Source organism: Mustela nigripes, chromosome 7, assembly GCF_022355385.1.
Source record: "Mustela nigripes isolate SB6536 chromosome 7, MUSNIG.SB6536, whole genome shotgun sequence".
Taxonomy (NCBI): Eukaryota; Metazoa; Chordata; class Mammalia; order Carnivora; family Mustelidae; genus Mustela; species Mustela nigripes.
The window spans coordinates 34,252,710-34,272,938 of record NC_081563.1 but is presented as its reverse complement, the minus strand read 5'-3'; the positions used below and the strand labels follow the sequence as shown (position 1 = coordinate 34,272,938).

The window sequence follows — 20,229 nt, the reverse complement described above, 5'->3', positions numbered from 1 at the left end:
CCAGCGGGGGGCCTGGGTGGGACCTAATCCCCAACTTCTGCTGGCTAGGTCTCCTCTCTCCAGGATGTTCTCTCCCCATTTCGTGCCCCCTTCTGGAATCACCCACCCTGGTGTTGGTCAGAGGAGCTCACCATGGGAATGTCAGGGCCAGGGAACTCTTACAGGGCCCCTAGAGGTTGACAACCGATCCAAGGTGTCCAAGCCCTGGAGGTTGTTGGCCCCGAAGAGCCTCGCTCCTCTCAATTCCCCTGCACGGTTGAATCCAGGCGGGGTTCTGACCGAGCTTCCCCCTCCACTGCCTCCCTGCAGCAGTCCTTGCCGGCGTCTCTGTGGGCTTGTTTCCCCTTCACCAACATCCAGGCCCTGGCTTCTTGCTTGCCAAGTGCCACAGCTCTCAATTGGCTTCTTGAGAAGTTAATAAATGCTTGGTGACATCACAGCCCCAGAGCCAGAGAGCAAGAGAACGTCAGAGGGCTAATGTTTCTGAGAAGAAGCCAGAGGCTCAGGGTTTGCCCAACAAAGGCGCCCTGTGCAAGTGTGGTCACGTAACGGCGACAGCCACCACAGAGCTGGAACAAAGCTGGCCAGGCTTCCCCCAAAGTCGATCTCTGGTTTTACACAGCCCGGTAGTGTTCCCAGCTAGAGGCTTGAGCATATCATCTGGCAGGGAGAGCCGGCCGTACCTGCCTGTGGCCTGGTTGTGGCCCGCTCTGGGGGGCCTCCCAGGCTGCTGGGGGCCAACGGTCACCCCCAGGGCCCCTCAGCCAGGGTGGAGGCTCAAGGCAGGAGGAACGAAGTAGCCTTGCCTGGGAGAGGGTGGGAGCTGCAAGTCACCAGGGCTCTGGGGCTCCAGCTGCGCCCCAGGCTCCAGCTCCCCCCCAATCCACCCTCCTTGGCCTCCGGCCCTTGGGGAAGCTGAGAGAAAGTCTCGCCTGTTCTGGATGCCGCAGGCAGGATCGGCCACAGTGATCTCCTTCATGTGTCACCGCTGGCTGTAAGAGCTGTGTTTGGTTTGGCAAAACGGCTATTTAAATAGCAGTGAAATGTGTCACTGGAAAAAAATTAGCTCATGTTTCCTTTGCCATTTCTTCATGATTTCCATTAAAAGTGTAACCACGGGTAATAAATTAACAAGATCTGTAAAAGCGACCATAGGAAACCATGGATCCAGAATTCCTATAAACTTCTAACCCATGATGCTAAAAAGCAAGGCTACTTGGGGGAAGGGGAGTTGGATCACCCATGCACTCCAGTTTCCTTTGTGTCTGATTCTCTCTCCCCAAAATGAGAAAGGAAGCCCTCCACTTCTCATAGGGGTAGTTATCAGGGGTGAGAGTCTTTGCTTGGAAAACCTGGAGCCTTGGGGCATTGCTTGGCTCTTCCTGTTTTGTAAAAAGAAAAGGAAAAAAAAAGGGGGGAAAAAAAGCAAAAAAAAAAAAACTAAAAAGTTACTTCTTTTTTTTTTTTTTTTTTTTTTTTTTTAAGATTTATTTATTTATTTATTTGACAGAGAGATCACAAGTAGACAGAGAGGCAGGCAGAGAGAGAGAGAGAGAGAAGCAGGCTCCCTGGTGAGCAGAGAGCCCTATGCGGGACTCGATCCCAGGACCCTGAGATCATGACCTGAGCCGAAGGCAGCGGCTTAACCCACTGAGCCACCCAGGCGCCCCCAAAAGTTACTTCTTTATCAAAGTATAATTTCCTCCCCCCAAACCGTGCCTCGCCTGGTTCTACCACAGGCCACTTGTTAAATGTTCAACTCCTGGTGGGAACTGGACCCTTTCCCACGGGTCCTGAATAGCTTGAGGTTGAGCTGTAGCTCAGTTTCATAGATCAGAACATGGAGGTCAAAGGAAATTATTTGCTTTGGGTGCAAAATGCAATAATGGTGGGTGCTTGGGGGGAAGCCGGTAACCTTCTGAGGGCTGCTGTCTCCAACACACACGTGCTCACACGTCCACACCCAACAATGCTTGTTTGGTGCTGGGCGGTGGGTACTGACGGATCCCTGTAGGGTCCTGAAAGTGTCTTTGGAGGTAGTGGGGTAAAAAAGCTGCTTCCGAGGCAGGTGGCTCTGGGGAGTGTGTTTGGTTTGACACACCGGGGCTCTGGGGGTGTCGAGGAAGGGCACAGGCAATGCTTCACCAGAGGGCTGAGAGAATGGGGGTCAGGACCAAGGCAGTGTGTTTAGTGCTACACCCAGAGGCTGAGGAAGTGGGAGGCAGGATCGGGGGATGTGTTTAGTGTCACGCACAGAGCTGGGGGGCTTGAGGGAGAGGGCTGAAGGGGTGTGCTTAGTGTTGCACAGAGGGACTGAGGGAGTGGGGGACAGGACAAGGAGGGTGGGTCCGTGTGACACCCAGGACTGGAGGAGAGGGCAGGGGAGTGGAGGAGTGGTTTTAGCGTCCTGCACAGGCTGGGGAGTGGAGAAGACTGGAGGGGTGTGTCAGGGTCACACTTCGGACCAGGGGAGTGTGTCAGGGTGACACATGGGGCTAGGGGACTGTGTTCAGGGTCACCTAAAAGGCTGGGGGAATGCAGGACGGGACTGGGGGGAATGTGTCAGTGGGACACGTGGCATCAGGGTACAGAGGATGGAAGGAATAAAGGGCAGGCAAGCGGTAACCAGGAATTTCCTTTTGCCTCTGGTCCTCTGAGCCCCTTGTCCTTCCTCAATGTTCCTTTCACAAGTATCTCAACCCCTCTTTATCCGTCAAATACGACTGGCCCCTGGTCTCCAGTTGGGTGGTTAGACGGAAGGTGAGGAGAGAGGGGGGGTTCTGTGCCATTTCTAAACCCCAGGACAATCTCTGTCCCTGGAGCCCATCCCCCCACCCCCACCTGCACTTAGCTTCGGGGGTAAGAAGGAGACTTCTCCTTGTTTCTTCATGACAGTCCCTTTTCCTGGAAGGCGGTGGTGTGGAATTGGAGGCTCAGAAAACCCTTTGTCACAACGAAATTCAAGAAGGGTTTAGCGTTGATTCTTTTCTCCCGATTTGCATTAGGACCTCTTTTCCTCTAACCCTCCTCCTGCCTCGGTTCCCAAACCTCTCATCTTGTCCACACAGACGCCATCATCCATTGCCAGCACCTTTTTTCCAGGGGTGTCTGGCTTTCTTCGCTCCTTCCTCTCTGTGAGGCCCTTGATAAGGGCAGTGGTGCGCGGCCGTCCCACCTCCCCCACTCCCCCTGGTCCCGGACCGGGACCCCCAGAGAACCCTTCCCTTAGAGCTCAAAGCGGAGGACTCTGCCAAGGCACCTGCTGTAACGAAGGAGAAACATCTGCTTGTGTTATTTACATTTCATCCGGATGTTTGGGTGCCATGTAGACGCAGCCTGTGGGCCGTCTGAGCGCTGTGGCTGCAAACTGAGCTTGCCTCTCTCGGAGCGCGGAGGCCGGGAGGGAGGGCCCTGGAGCTGAGCAGGGCCGGACGGCGGACACTGCCTGCGGATGGTGGGAGGGAGGCAGGAAGGCGAGACCCGGCGCCGGAGGCGGATCACAGCCGCGGCAACGACGCGAACAAGATTCCCCATAAACAGCGGATCTGTTTATAGAGTCACCAGCGAAGGCACACACTGGACACATGGTGATTTCTTTTTTTTTTTTTTTAAAGAAAAATTGCCCTTTATAGCGCTCCCCCTCTACTTCCCAGAGGCCCTGTGAGACCCTACTTTGCGCTGGGCTGGCCCTGCCCGCTGCGCGTCCTTGGCCGAGGCTGTGCAGCCCAGCGAAGCCGTGGTGCCCACGGGCTCCAGCGGAGAAGGCCGGTTAACAATGCCGGGCAGTGAGTGTAAATCACCGCGCTCCCCCTTTTCCTGGGTTCGGGCTGGAAAGGATCAGAACTGTGCAAATACTTGGGATGTTTCTCTTTATTAGTGATAAAATATTGGACGTCAGCGTGTGGCGGTTCCCGCACTGCCTCCGACAGTCGGAGCAGTAATTGTGATGAATAGGGGTCCAGGGGCAGGGCTGCAGACGTTTAAGGAGGGCTCCGTGGACTGAAAATATTAGGATTGATTCAAGGTCAAATACTTTATAAATTTATCAGTGCTAGATACATTCTTCCGAGGTGGGGGCCACCCTTCCAGCCTCTTGGAAAAAGAACTCACAGGCTCTCCACCCCCGCCCCCCACGCCCCATGTCCCGCCACATTTAACCCACAAAACTGACGAAACAGCAGACATTTTCCCATAATTCGTGCCCTTTTGCTTCTCTTGCCAGGAGATGAGTTCAGCACAGACATCTCTGGGCAAGAGTCTGCCCCTTTCTCACTGCAGAGAGAAAAGAGAAACTTTCCTGGGACTGAGGACTGAATCCTGGGGATTGGAAGCTGGTCTGGGTTTCCCTGGGCAGAGACCCCAGGGTCTGGTAATGGGGACTGGCTCTAGAACCACCCAAGGAGCCCTCAGGGCAAAAGGAGGGTGTCTGCTGCTTAGGTTCTTTCTCCCAGTGTCAGATGCCCTGTTAGTAGGCAAAGAGATCTTTTAACTCCTTGTCTGCCAGGAAGCTCCAGGTGAAGCTCTATGTTGAATCATGGCACTGGCCCTCTCATGCCTCCTTATAAAGCTAATTTATTGAACAAATAGGTAGTAAGGCAGGAGCCTCTCTAGTGCTGGGGATAAAACAGGGAACAAAATAAATGAAAAGCCCTGTACCTAGGGATCTCATATTCTTAGAGGGAATGAGAAAAATAATATATTAAAAAACCTGCTATAAATTATATAACATATTACACGATAGTAAGGGCTAAGAAAAAAATAAAGTAGGGGAGGAAAGGGAGTAAGAGGAGCAGGGGGAAGAGACTGACATTTTGGAAAGAGTCAGGGAGGGCCTCTGAGCCCAGGAAGAAGTGAGTGCACTTACTGGAGAAAAGAGTGTTTATCTGGAAATGTGTTTTAATTGCGCTGGTACGTGAGCATTTTAGTACAGGCTGTCACCTAGCCTTTCCTTTTTGGAGCTGGGTGAGGTATAAAGAAAGACATGCACAGAAAATGAATGAGGTAGAACAGATCTGTTCAGAGAAGAGATTTCTAAGACCCCCTAGATTAATGATTTGCATCTGAATTCCTGGAGGGTTTGGTGAAACACAGCTTGCTGGCCACGATTCTAGCAAGTTCTCAGGTCCTCCTAATCCAGAGATCACACTTTAACAACTACTGCCCTAAACCCACAGACCATGTGCTTCTTGATGAGGTGGGGCTTCCTGGAAGGGGTCAACTCTGAGAAAAGTTTGAGAAAAAGAACAAATCACAATTTTTCAACTTGACTCTTTAAAATAAGTGCAGTGAAAATTAAATTAAAGCCAGTGGGCACAGAGAGAGGGCCAGACTACAGACAGGTAGGGGAATGGTTCTATTGGCTGAAGTTGAAACTGTCACTGGCCTTCCTTCCCCCAGCATCCTGGTCTGGGACAGGGTCTCGAGAGACCAAGTAGAGAGGGAGAGCATACATACAAGGCAGGTGTGTGGGCTAGACTTGACAGCTTGAAGTCAGGGAGGGGAAAGTTATAGAAGTGTTCCTCCCTGCCCCCTACCCCAGACTATGCTAATCCTTATGAAGCACTCACTGGGAAGGGAAGCCATACACATCTAGACAGCTTTTCCCAGAATGTACTCCATGTAACCCTGCTTTCAAGAGAGAACTTTATAGGTATCACCAAAAGGAAGATTCTTTTGTCAAGTCTGTTTAGAGCACACTGGGTTAAACAAACTTCTTCACTGCAGGACTTCTCAGGGGCTTTAATATGCAAATGTACATTGTTAATCTCCCAGAGGAAGATTTACTATTCAGTGTTTTTTAAACTTTTTTGACCACAGAATATCCTTTACTTTTTTACAGCAAATCCGACAAGGCCAGTGTACAGCGGGATATGCTTCAGAAAACACTGGCCCTTAGGACTGCATGCTCTCCTAACCCACACTGATGGGTGAAACCCTTGCACAGCTGAGAACCCAGAGGCTATCTCCAGCAGTCCTTTGTTCTCTTAAAGACTTGTAGATTGGGTTAGAAGGGTCTCCAGATGTGCCCAGGCTCAATGCCTGTACTGAGGGCCCCCAGGGTTCTTTGAGGAGAGAGCCTGGACTCCTGAACCCTGTTTGTTTGATTTGAGCAGAACTGGAAGACACCATCCGTCCTACAGAGCATCTTGCTCAGATACACTCCTGCCACACAAAACATGTAGAAGCATGTGTTATGCTGGCTGGATGAACAGAATCGGTCACGGTGTGGGTATTGCACTGAATCCCAGTGCATGGCTTAGGCCTATAGGCAGGGCCTGCGGAACTTAGAAGGGGAGGGGCCTATGGCTCCAGCTGTGTCTGGAGAACAGCAGCCCTGATATTTACGACTATGATGGTCCTTCTCTAGTGGACCTGCTTTGGAACATAAATAAACTTAATAGGCTCCAAATAATTGTGACAGCTGAGTTTAAGCCCAGGGTAATGGACTTCCCTCTCGCTTTCTTTCTTTCTCTCTCTCTCTTTCTCCCCCCTTCCCCACCTGGCCTGTTTCTACAGACCCAATGCTCAGTCCTGAGCATTGCTACACCATCGACTGGGTGGGTTTTGGGGCTTGGATGGGGAGGGCAGTGACCTTGAGAATGAACCAGAGGAAGGAGGTCCATTCTCATAGAATGTCCCAGGCTGAGATGTATTGCTGACTCATCCAGGCCCCCAGCCTGATGAGGCAGATTCCAGATCTTGCTCCATACATGGGGGCAGGGAGGGTGAGCCATCCCTTACCGCCTTTTCTGCCTTTCTCACAAGCCATGGCTGAGACACAGAAACAGAAATCTGGTTCAAAGAACTCCCGTACTTTGAACACTTCCTTTGTGTAAGACATCATACCATCTTATAGGGAAGAAAGACACCTGCCTCTCACACAGACCAGACTGAGATAAAGGGCCACAGTAGAGAGTTATAAAGAAAACAAGGAGATAACAGATGAGGCGAATTCCTGTGGAGCAGGGACAGGACTTTCCAGGAGAGAGACCAAAACAAAGGCACGGAGGTAAGGGAGTACAGGAATGTTCAGAGAGGGCGCACAAGGGCGACAGAGCTCGCAGGAGAACATGCTGGAGCCAGGACCTGGAGAACCTTTCTTTTCATACTGGGAAAGTCCACTTTATCAGACAAATAATAGAAAGTCAGGTTTTATTTTAATGTTTTAAAGTAATAGATGCATAGAGTAAAATCCTCAAACAATACAAACGTGTACTCAGCAAAAAGTCTCCCTTCCATTCCTGAATGCCAGTCATTCAGTTCCCTTTCCAGAAGCAACGGGGAGTATCAGCATCTGGTGCATTCTTCCCGATAGTCCACGTCTTTGCAAATTCGTATGTGAATCTATCTTCCCAATGCTTTTTAAGTGCAAATATTCACATGTTGTACACACTTACTTGTGCCTTGCTCATTATACTCAACCATAGATCTTGGAGATTTTTCGATGGAAGCACACCGTGTCCCGTAGTCTATTTAGTAAGACTCTTCCAGGGGACATTCAGCATTTGCACTTCTTTTGTTACTTCCAACAACGATGCAGCGGATACCCTAGTGTGTAAGTCACTTTGTGCTTGTATTGTGACATGGACATGGAATTGCTTGCTCAAAGGGCATTTGCATTTTGCACATTGATAGGCTTCATGGGGGGAATTCAACGCAGGGGATGCTGGGACCAGATCTGTTTTAGGAAGATCCGCTTGGAGGCACCAGGATGAGGCGAAGGAGGAAAGAGACAAGTGTGGAGGGTGTTGTGATCGCACCAGGTGAAGTATCATGAGGGCCAGAGCAGAGCGCCGGCTGAGGAAAGGGAGAGAAGGGCACGTGTGGAAGAGACACTAGTAACTGATTAGATGTGTCCATATGGGAAAGGAGAAATCAAAGACAATCAGAGGCCCAGAGCCCCATGTGGGGAGGGATTAACCAAGAGATAGAAGGAGTAGCTTTGATCAGATTCTTAAAAACCAGGAATGTGTCTGTGTAGAGAGGAAAGCAGAAAGCTAAGAAATCACCACCTCAGGCTTGGGAGGGCTTGGAGAAGGATAAGACTCAAAGAAAGTTAGAAGGTCCTAATGCTCCCCCTGTGGAGTTTCACACAAGACTCAGGGCAGTTTCACACAAGAAAAGGGGCAAAGACTACCAGATTTGGAGTCTTGGAGTTTAGAGCAGCTTATGACTGTGTTAGTTTAGGCTTCCTGGTAGGACCAACAGTTGCCAAATTTCAGCGGTTTAACCCTATAGATTATTTCTAGCTTGCATCAGTATCCACTGTGGGAACACTGGTGAGGAAGGGGCTCTGATCAAAGCAGGTATGAGGATCCTAGTTAATTCCATATTCAGAGTCTACCCTCTTGGAGATGCTCCACATCCTTCCCATTCACCCCCTGAGTAGGAAAAGAGAGAACTGTGTATAGGCAGGCTTTGCAGGTCAGCACTGGAAAGGACTTAGGCCACTGTCACCTACTTTCTATAGGTCAGAGTTGAGTCCTAGGGTTGTAGCTAACTGCAAGGGAGCCTGGGAATGGCAGCCAACTGTGTGCCCAGGAGGAAAAGGGAAGTGCTTCGTAAACAACTAGCCAGCCTCTGCCCCCATAAGTGTGTGTCCTGAACAAGTTGTTTAATATCTCAGAGGCTCAGTTTTTACATCTGTAAAATGAGAGTCATCACCTCCTAGGTAGGATCATTATGAGGATTATGATATCACATATGTCTTCCACTTAACCTGATTTAGGGAGACAAATAATCACTACCATGAATATTTATACATATTTGTAGTGTGTGCTTTTTGGTTGTGACCCTAGGAGAGCGGTTGTGGCGGTTTCCCCGGTCTTTCTCTTCTCACTCCAGGTCTACACAGACAGAGGAAACCTCAGTCTGTTTTCTGACTGACCTGGATCCTGCTGGCCCCAAAGTCGATTTATTTTCTTGAAATAAATCGTTTGGTTTGGCTGACTCCATGGATCGAATTCATGAGATTATTTCCAAATCTCACTATGCCTGGTCCATGTAGACCTAGCCACAACCTCTGCCAGACAGCTGCGCTCCAAGCACACGCGGGCTGAAGAATGATTCTTGTCCATTCTTTCATGTTATTCCCACACTTCAGAAGTCTGGAGGGAAGCTGAATGTTTGCTGTTCTGGGATCATTTGAAGCCGGGCATGCAAAGAGTTCCGAGTCACTTTCAAGTCTGCCCGTAGGAAATCTTTCTTGGCAACCAGACAACTAGAATTAGTTATTAAAGGCATGTCAAATGAATAAAGACACCTCTGTGAGGAAAACCACAAGAGCAGTTACTTTTTCTAATATGAATAGGAGGCTAATATCAAATCACCTTTAATTTTCCACTCTTTCTTTGCTGTTTCGATGGTGGGTCAAATCTAATAATACAGATACAATAGAAAGCCATTTCTGTTTTCATCTATCGCAATACATGTGCCCACTGCAGATGTGCGTCTTAAAAAACCAGGGTCTGGAATTTGAACAAGTGCCTGCATACTGACAAGGTTGTTTCCTCCAGGAAGGTTCTCTGGGATGCCATGCCTGTGTTGCCCTCACAGGCCGTAAGAAGCCGACCCATGCAACAGAATGAAGCATGTCTTGTCTATAAAAGCACACATCCCACTCAGCCTGGGCCACAGCAGTACCCGAAAGGCAAGAATGATCGCAATGACCCAGCCCTCAGGACCGGGGGGAGAACGTGGTGTGAAGGCATCTTGAAAACATGGACCTCCTTTCCAGACGCCAGTCACCAAAGGCCTTGTGAACTCTCCTTCTCATGCGGCCTAGATTTGGGGCCACTGGATAGATTTGCAGACAGGGGAGCTGAAGACCAACAGGAAGGGCTCTCTCATGCTTAAGAGGCTCCAAAGTCTGACACACTGTCTGGGTTCACACTCCAGGGCTGCTATGTTTTGTTGTTGTAACAAGCAAGTTGCTCACTTTCTCCATACTTCAATTTCCTCATCCATAGAATGGGGGCATTCTGTCTCAAATGGCTGTTGTGCATAATAAATGAGCTAATTCTTACAAATTAGCTTACAAAGCACTTAGAACAAATGTTTGGTAATGGTTAAGTTCTCAATGACTGTTGGCTATCATTGCTAGTATTATCCATCACCTTAACATTACCCAATGGAGAAAGGGATTGATGGGTGATTTTGTGTGGGTGGGTTGTGTGAGCCTGAACAACATGGAGTCTCTATGGAAGGGTGGGTCGGTTGAAAGGAACCAGGCTGGCACCATAAGGTGCTGCCACTTTGAAAGCTCTTCTGCTGGGTAGATGTGATTTGAGTTCTTATGGTCAGATGGCAAGGTGGTCCCCATCCAGATGCTCTCCCGGGCAGACAAGTTCATCCTCTGGATACCAGGTTGTCATTCAGGAGCAAAAATACAGAAACCACTTGGAACTGACCAAGCTCACTCCAGCTTCCTAGAAATGAGTCCTCTCAGGTGGGTCCTGTGGGGCAAAGCTCCTTTGAAAGCTTTCTTATGTCATGCATTTTGTGTGCCTAGGGATTTGGTGGCTTTTTCTTATACAAACTCTTAAGGGCCAGGAGCCATCCTGCAGCACTTACCCTCTAGATTGGAAGGCAGTAGGCCACCCCCCTGACCTTCCCATCCCTTGTCCTTACCTTTTCATTGACACCAATGGTAGATCTTCAGACAGTTTTGACTCTGTGCCATGTAGCGGTCTAGGGTGACAAAGGATTCTCTCCTTGACCAAATGCTACTCAGGCTCCCCTGAACTCTTCTCAACCAGGACTTGACTTTTGGGCTTCTATAGTTGTCTTTCCAACTTTAGCAAGAATCCTGCTAAGTCAGTTTGGTCAGAATCCCCTACTCTTTTTTTTTTTTTTTTTAAAGATTTTATTTATTTATTCGACAGACAGAGATCACAAGTAGGCAGAGGCAGGCAGAGGGAGAGAGAGGAGGAAGCAGGTTCCCCGCTGAGCAGAGAGCCCGATGTGGGGCACGATCCCAGGACCCTAGGATCATGACCTGAGCCGAAGGCAGAGGCTTTAACCCACTGAGCCACCCAGGTGCCCCAGAATCCCCTATTCTTGAAATCCGTTCACTCTCAGATTTGACCTGGTCCCTTGGCTTCCCCCCACCCCCCATCCCCCACCACCAGGGAATGTCTGATCATCCAGGCCTACCTTCAACAAGAATCTTGTGAGATTGGTTTAGCCAGAATCCCCCTGACCCCTGATGCTTCCTCTTAGTCATTTTCCCCCCACTGACTGACCCCCCCCACACACACCCACCACTGTGCTCCTTAGCTATATTTCCTTGTTGAATTCAGAGTTTAGTGCAATCTCTCTCCCCTGCTACAAAACCCCACTGTGGTAGTAGCCCTCCCTGAATGAGTCTGCTTTACTCTCTTTAACAAGTGTTGTGAATAACTTGATTTTAGTAGAGAATTCGGGGTTCATCCTGGGAGAGCCGAGATAAGCTGTATATCAACGTGCCCTGATTCATAGGTACAGATCGCGGGAGGGACAAGAAATCCCGCACTAACTCCCTGGGGCAGTTTGTCAAGTGAGATCACGGGAAGTGGTGAGGAATTCAAGGGAACTCAGACCTCTTTGTCCTTTTTATGTCCACAATTGATATTTTTAGGAGCAATCGCTAAGTAACTGATCAATCCACAACACCGTGGCCTAATTTATGGGCATAATTTCTTTCATTGGGACTTCAGAATGAAAAGAGAAATTAGAAAGTCATTCTGTTGTTTTTGCTTTATTTTTCCTTGCTTCTACTCCCACTTTGTTTCAAAAAAGGGTCTAAGGGGGCGCCTGGATGGCTCAGTGGGTTAAAGCCTCTGCCTTTGGCTCAGGTCTTGATCCCAGGGTCCTGGGATTGAGCCCCCCCCACCCCCACATCAGGCTCTCTGCTCAGCAGGGAGCCTGCTTCCCCCTTCCCTACCTTCTCTCTCTGCCTGACTCTCTGCCTACTTGTGATCTCTGTCTGTCAAGTAAATAAATAAAAGCTTAAAAAAAAAAAAAGGGTCTAAGGTCATTATTCTGTCTGTGTAAAACCCGAAATGAAGATAAAAATGGAAAATTTCAGGAGCGCCTGGGTGGCACAGCCGGTGAAGCATCGACCCTTGGTTTCCACTCAGGTCATGATCTCGGGGTCCTGGGATCCCCATGTGGGGCACTGAGCTCAGTGCAGAGTCTGCTTGAGAGTGTCTCTTCCTCTGCCCCTTCCCGGCTCATGGTCTCTCTCTCTCAAATAAATAAATAAAGCTTAAAAAAAAATAAATGGAAAGCTTCACTCAGATGCTGGGATATGGCCATCTCTTTGAATGTTTGCCTTTGGGAATCCAGGCAAGCAGTCCATTGACAGGAGTTTTCTTTTTCAACTAATTGTGGTGCTCTAGAAACACAGCCTAAGTAAGGACTTCAAAGAGGAAGGAGCCTGGATGTGCCCAGGTGTTCACGAGTGTGTATTTGCACATAGAGCGTGTGTGTATGAGCCCCTGCCTGGGGAGCAGAAACTGCACCAGCAGCGATGGCCGAGCTCCAGCTCCTCCCCAGGTCATTTACTGCATCTACTCCTCCTCATGGGGACACTGAGGTCAGGAAGGCAATAGAATTTCCCTAGCACCAGGTAGGAGGAAGACATGTGCAGGCTGGGGGGATGCAGAGGAAGAGAGGCGGAGAGCCCAGATAGGGAGGGGGTAGGTATGGAGATAAGACGCCCCAGGGACAGGGTCTAAACCTCCTGGGAAAGTACAGAAGGAGGTCTCTGAGTTATGGTCGAACTCTGTCTCTGGTTCCCTGAACTCTCACTCACCTTAAAGCTGGGAAGCCTTCCTCTTCTTGCCTGTTACAGGTCTACCCATCTTGATGTTGGAATCTGGGTCTTCGGCTTCTAGAACGGGGTTCCCACGGTGTTGGTAGAGAGGTCCTGAGCGAGGTTGGTGTCAGTCCCTGTCCTGGGCTGGGGCACCTGTGGGAGGGCATCGGGGACACAGTGGGGAGCAAGGCAGAAGGGTCTGTTCTGCCTGGGGCTGACCACTCCCAGCAGCTCGGCCACATTCTGCCACATTTCCTGGGCATCCTCCTGGGAGCTTCCTCCTGCCTGCCGCGTCCTGGGAATGGGAACCTCTGCAGAACCTTCCCACCCCAGCACTCCTGAGCAAAGAGCCAAGCCAGGGTAAGTCTGTGCATATAGGGCCTCAATTTCAGATCAGATTCACAAATTTAATTTCCTATTCCTTAATTTAATTCTGCATTTTAGTTTTGTTTTTATTATTTACATGGGTTGCCTTTAATGATTCCAAATTGCTGCTGCCCCTCTAGCAGTATTTTGTCTTAGGTTAACTTCTTGAAAACCGATCAGCATTGGAGTTTATTCCGCACTGGGTTTAGTTATTTTCTGAAACGAAGCACAATTAAATTAGAATAATGAACATGCTCTTTAGAGGATTAATTCATAATAAGCAGGCCATGTGCTATAGCTCACAGAAGAAAGGGCACGAGGACCGAAAGCTGTTTTTTCTGCCTAAATATGAAAAGTACATTCTGCAGAGCAGAACAAATCAGCTAATGACATCCAGAGCGCTGGCCAGCCCCAGAGCGGCACGGAGCTGGCATCTTGAGTTAGCGCGATCCCCGCCAACACGGCTGCCTACCTTCCCTCCCTGAGAAGGCGGGCAGCCGGTGATTCTGCCTGGCTCCTGGCTCGGCAGACACAGCCTGTGGAGGCCACTGGGCGCACCTTCAGCTCCACCTCAGGAAACCCCAGACTTCATGGCCCGTGGCTCCGCCGGCTTCACCCTCAGAACTTCCGAGAGCTCATTCCTATCTTCACCCAAGGAAGGTTTTTTTGTTTTTTGTTTCTTTTTAAAACGATTTTATTTATTTATTTGAAAGACAGAGATCACAAGTAGGCAGAGAGGCAGGCAGGGAGAGAGAGGAGGAAGCAGGTTTCCCGTGGAAGCAGGCTTCCCAGAGAACCCGATGCGGGGCTTGATCCCAGGACCCTGGGTTCATGACCTGAGCCGAAGGCAAAGTCTTTAACCCACTAAGCCACCCAGGTGCCCCCCCAAGGAAGGTTTTTACTGAGCTCCTCCTGCTCCATATCAGGCAGTTGTGGGTATACCCTTGGGATACAGGCAAGAGTATGGATGGTGAGTTGAGGTCAAGGCCAATGGCATCTGGAAAGAGAGAGTATAGGGCAGTGCATGGGACCCAATTGTCCTGGGCCTGGGCATCTGCTCTGAGTGAAGGGGAAGTCATGGCAGGGATTTGAGCAGAAGTGGTTTATCTGGTCTGACATACATAGAAGGATCTCTGATTGCTGACTGACAGAAGACTTTCCGGTCTGAGGTGTGGTGGAGTGGATAGAAGCCGGGAGACCTGTCAGCTCAGGCCTCTAACGTTCTAGCACCAGTTTCTCCATGTTATGTTCTCCATACCCCCCAAAGTGCTGAGCCTAGGCTTTACAACTAGGCCTGGAGCTTTAGAGTCTGCTGGAACCTCCTGGCTCCCGGGAGAGTGGTTTGTTAGCACCTGGGAGGCATGTTCAGAGACATCATACTTTGCCAGACCTGGGACACCCCTCTGTAACCTCCCTACCGCCCCCCATGGACCCATGCATCAAAAGGTCAGATCCTGACACGAAAGGGGACTTCCAGGCCGGGGACAACCTGCACTGTCCCTTGGATTGTCGTAGGCTCCTTTGAGAGCGAGCCACCCTCCCTGCCACATGACTGACAAAGGGACATCAGAAGGCCTCCACGGTGCAGATGCTGCAGGAACAGGGGACAGATCAAAGCAGGAGAGGACCAACATCTGCGGGAAACAGAGCCAGGAAGTAGTACAAACACGCTGCATGAATAAATAAGCAGATGAATGATTGATGGGGAGGGAGACGAATGATGAATGAATAAATGAATGATTGAAGAACAAACAAGTGTACGGCCAGCTCCACCTCCTGTGCTCTTTTGGTGTCTTCTCTCCTGGGAACCATGGAGTCAAGATCCTCCCATGGCCCTCGACCCTAGGATTGCCTGAGGGAGTTGAGACCACATGGCTTCTGACCCCACAGGCAGAGCCGGCTTTGACTGAGGAGCAGGGCCCTGTGGCTGCAGGGGGTGGGGGGGTCTGTAGGTTTTGAGGGAGGAGAGCTCTGAGGACCTCAGAGGAGGGAAATGTGTAGGGGGAGGAAGGTATTTTTAAAGGGTAGTTTTTATTTTTTAATTTTTTTTCAAGATTTTATTTATTTGTCAGAGAGAGAGCAGCAGACAGAGCGAGAAGCAGGCTCCCCACTGAGCAGGAAGCCTGATGTGGGACTCAATCCCAGGACCCTGAGATTATGACCAAAACTGAAGGCAGACGCTTCTCTGACTGAGCCACCCAGGCATCTCTAAAGCGTAGGTTTTATTCAGATGTGGTGAGGTCAGTCGAGGAGACACTTGCCATTAAAAAGACACTTGCATCTGTGTCATATGCAGAGATCCCAAGAGAAGGGGTAGGCAGGTTTAGGATTTTCAGCAGGTCTGGGGCCCAGGGGCCCTCCCTCGTCCATGGCCCTGGAGGATGAAGGCAGGGGGATACTGGTTTGGAGCACAAGAACTCAATAAAGGAGATGGTTAGGATTATGGACTCTGGATGGGTTGGTTTGTATGGGAGGGGGGCGTACTGGAAGGTGAGTTTTTTATTATCTCTAGAAACTGGTTAACCTTGGCGGGGGGGGGGGGGGGTCCCTCCAGTGTCAGCAGGCCACATCAAAGCATCAAAAATACAGCAAACAAAAAGACATGCGTATTACAGAAAGAAAGTGGAGAGATTTGTTTTTCCTTTCCTAGTCCCACAACCAGACTACATTCTGCAGATGTTAGGCCCTGGATCTGTCTCATTCTCGGACCTGTTAGGATAGAGAAGTCCATTTTGGCTGAGTATGTGATTGTATCAACCCAACAGGCAGCACGATGACCCTGACTGTGATTTCCAGAAACTTCTCTCAATGAGGCAGGCCAGTGATAACTTCAACTCAGGCCTAGAAACCCCGCCACTGCAATGACATCACACAGACGTCAGATGTGCCCCCACTTCCAGAAGCTCGCCTCTCCCAGGGTGGCTGCATCCTGCCGCCCTCCAGGGCACAAGTGTTTTATTCAAGGAGGCAGTGTCTGGAGAACCTGGGTCTCATGGGCCCACTCTATTTCGGAGGAAGGTCTTGCCCAAGGCTTTCTTTGGAATCTGGACGATGAGCTGGGGGTCAAAAGACCAGTCAAAAGAGGACACGTGTATGCCCCACCTTATTTTCCGAACGTTAGTAGATAGTCTTTTTTTTTTTTTTTTTAGTATTTTTTTTTAGTAGTAACAATATATAGTAGATAGTCTTAATAAAAATGACTCCTGTTTATTGAAAGCTTCCTAAGGGTTAGATGTCGGGCTAAAGCTTTGCATTCTTTATGTCATCTAATTCTCTCACCAACCTCAGGATGTAGGTATTTTTACCTTCATTTTAGAGATGGCACTCAGGTCCAGAGAGAGGCTCAGTAACTTGCTGATAAGTGGGGGTCCCAGAATCGCACCCAGATGGATCACGGCCCCTGGGAATTGAAAACTGAAGACCCTTCCAACCCCCAAGCTGATCTCTCTCTCCTCTGGCCCCGTCCTTAACCTAGGAGGGCTGCAGAGCCCTCAAAGCATGTGAGGAGTGGAGTAACTCTTCCTTAGAAAATGGACATTTTGCATGTTGTGCAAGTATATTTCCCAGGCAATTTCCCAGTCCACAAGCCCTCCTGAGGCCTAGGAACCCTGCTTTTGGCATTCGCTTTCTGCAGCGACTGTTTTTCTTTCTCATAACCCTGGGGCACAGGGCAACCCTCAGGGCCCCAAAGTCACCCCAGCGGGGAATGGAAGCAGACAGGGCAGGTTAATCAATGAAAGCTCACTAGGCGCTCCTTCCCTAATTGCATTCCTGCCTCCTCACCCTAACAGCTAGCACTTAGGGTAATTGCATTCCAATAAGGCTCCCAGGCCTCTGGGGCCTGCCCTGGAACCTGCTGACAAGCCATCTGCTTCCAGAGGGGTTCTGGAGACCAAGACAGCCTTTTAACATTCTTCTCTGCTGTCTTTGCTGTTAGAGAGACAAAGGACTCTGTAACAGATCTTGTCCAAAATCCCACTTTCTTGACCCACCCACATCAGCCCTGGAGCCAAGGCGGCTTCCTCTGTCCTGGGCTGTCTTGCTGGAGTCAAAACGGCTGCACCTGCTTTTCCATGTGGATGGCCTTTGGAAACACCTGGCTTGGAGGCAAGGCGACCAACACCAGGGTGGCTGGGCAGACCCTGCTCAGGACTAAAGGATCGAAGGGCAGGGGCCCTCCCTCAGGGGCTGGCTGTTGGGTTGCCCCAACTCCCTTCACCCCAGCTTCACTCCTTTATTCATAAGATTTCTTGGAACCTCCCTAAAGAGCTCCTGCTCTTCATGCAGAAACCCACCATACAAGGAAGTAGGGGATCCCCCAAGAAAGAGGGACGTTTCATGAATCCAGAGAGTCCTATTTCCAGAAATAAAACTTCCTCAAAAGAAGGTTCACACATTCTCCAGGCACAGTGCAGTCTATGCAATTAACAGAAAAAGTGCAGGGTTCAGGGTGATGTGAGTTTCACTGTTTCCCAGATAGAGACGGTTCCTCTGCTCATCCCCACCAAAGGAATGAGGTATAAAATGGTAAGGTCTGGTGGTTCTTATATGACTTACCTATGCCCCTTCCCCTACCACAGCCTCTGATGCTTCTTTCCTGCAAAGAAAACTCCTCTGGGGTTCCTCTTCCTCTTGAGTTTGAGCCCCAAGTAGCCCCTGACGAGCCCAGCTCCCTTGCGCTACCTTCTCGGGGCTGTGAGCTGATTTCCTCCTCTCTGCTGAGGCCTTCCTGCTCTTGCTCAGAGGAAACGGATTATTTCAGGAAGGAAACATTCTTGCTTCAGGAGGGAGGGGAGACATGAGGATTCTTGGGTGGTTAACCCCCCCTCCAACATGGTAATCCCTGCGGCTGATCTGTGGTTTACCAGGAGAGCATCAACTTCTCAGTATGGCTGGCCAGCGTCGGAACCCTGGTTCGGCCGGCCCCTTCCCACTGGACATTCGTCTTCTCTGGTGGCGGTGGTGATGGTGGAGAATAAGATTTACCTTTGTAGGTTGAAACTGAAGAGATAACATATGCTGTGGGTTTGATATGTGATTTGTGATTTCCTTTCCTTCTTTCCCCACACGAAGACACAGAATCCTAAAGCATTCTGCAGATACTAGAAGGTACTATTGGGTTGTTCTCTATCCGTGCTCTTGGGCCAACCCTTTTCCCTACCCTTACCCTCCTCCTGCCCCATTCCATTCTTGCTTTATCCTAATCTCACCCCCAACCTATAACCTAAACTCCAAACTATTCCGTTAAGCTTCCCCTCAAAGGATTTGGCTCTCACTGAGGCGCTTGTCATCCCCCCTGTGGTTCCCAGCAGAGGCCTTTGCAGCCTCACAAATGGGGACACCCTCCATCACGTCAGTTTGTTCATTCCTGCCTCTTCTGGGCTTAACACCAGGGGCCTTACAGCAAGTCTAATAGGGCCGCTACACACTTGCTCTGGGTGGTGAGGCTGCAGACATTTCATCGCAGAGATTGGATCCTAAATGGGCACCAGTCTCCGGGGTGGGGGGTGAGTGGGGGCTGGTGGGGCTGTGTGATGCACACACCCTCCTGTTCAAGGCCATGCCCACTCCTATCACGTTGACCGCAGTCCTGGCCAGTATTCCCATCATCATGCTCATCCTGGCCACCCACACCCAGCACCCCAGGGAACTAACAACACCTTAAGACACGGGGACCAGATCCTCAAAGGGGACCCCATAGTGAGACCCACTATTTGGGGGTATGTTTTGCTTCTTTACAGATTAAGTGTTTTAAATGGAATCTTGAAGCTCTCAAGTCATTGGGAGGGTGGGGGAGCGGGTAGGGAAGGGGTCACAACAGGCCAGGGGAGATTAGGGATTTAATTAAATTGCCTGTTTGGGTAAGGACTTTAAGGTGCAAAGCTGCTTCGCATGATAATGGCAGTTTATCTGAATTCCATTCTACTGAAGGAAGCTCTTTTACACTTAATTACTGTGGCCCGGGGACCTGGCTTCTCCTGAAGGCCTATTCCCAGCCACGGTAAGGGACAGCTTCCTCTCTGAGTGAGCCCTGCTGGCCACTGCCAGGAACAGATCTCTAGTCATCTGTCCCAGTATGAGGCCTGCCCATGCACCAGGCAACACCTAGGTGGGTGGAAGGCCTTTGGGATGACTCAGAAAAATCAGGTCTGGTTTGGGGGTGACCCGCCAAGGTCCCATAGGGCTCTACAGCCAGCCAGGGCAGCAGAGAATGGGTCTGCGACCAGGCTGCTGGGACTGGGCTTTCTGCTCCTGGACCTCTAAACACCAAACAGAACTGATATTCTTCTGGTAGGTTCCTGCTGCTGAACGGCAGCCCCGGACTGGGAGAGGCACGTGGGCTCAGTGTGCGGAGTCTGGTGGCGGGTGGGTGGGGTCCAGACCAGAGGGAGATTCTCTGGCTGACGTGTCCCAGCCGCCTGAAGGTGGAGGGGCTATGTCATAACATTCAGTGGTGGTAGTCGCCTTCCAGGCAGAAGGACGGCATTCAGTGACCCATCGGGACAAAGGGAGAGGCAGCTGGAGAGGTTTGGGGTGGGAAGGGGAGCTAGAGAGCCTTAATACAGAAAGCAGGAAGCCACAAGGAGATGGGCCTCAGCATTTAGAGACTCCAGACACCCAGGCAGGCTAGGGAGGGGTTAAAGGCTTTGGGAACTCCTGTTTCCAATCACTTGTCAGCCAGCTTCGCTCCCATCCTTATCAGCAGGGATAGGGCCTCGCAGGGAGAGGCTCCGAGAGCTTTCCAACCTCTTCCCAGACTCTCCAAGCTCTCGGCATTCTTATTACCTTCTAAGGGCTCCCTCGTTCAGTCCAGGGGGAGTGCGGTGGGTGGAGGCTGGGAACCCAAACACATTTAATGGAGTAGAGTGTGAGTTACTAAATACAGCCCTGGGGTGGTGGAAGCTGTGGAGTCTCAGCAGTAAACCTTCCCGTCAAACTGCCCCTCCCCCCCCATCAGAAGGCCAGATTAGTGCAGGCTGGTCTTTGCTCCCATTCAACTCACCATTTGGCAAAAAACCTTCAGCGATTTTTCCTTTTACAGTTACCACCAACTCAGAAATCTC

At 50.2% G+C, this 20,229-nt stretch overlaps 1 long non-coding RNA gene across 1 annotated transcript; it reads left to right on the top strand.

The window, feature by feature from the left end:
* The first annotated feature begins 3,309 nt into the window (after positions 1–3,309).
* LOC132022288 (uncharacterized) lies at positions 3,310–10,043 on the top strand. Its single transcript, XR_009405578.1, has 2 exons — positions 3,310–3,587; positions 9,516–10,043. It is a non-coding gene; the product is annotated as an uncharacterized LOC132022288 (long non-coding RNA).
* The last annotated feature ends 10,186 nt before the right edge of the window (positions 10,044–20,229 follow it).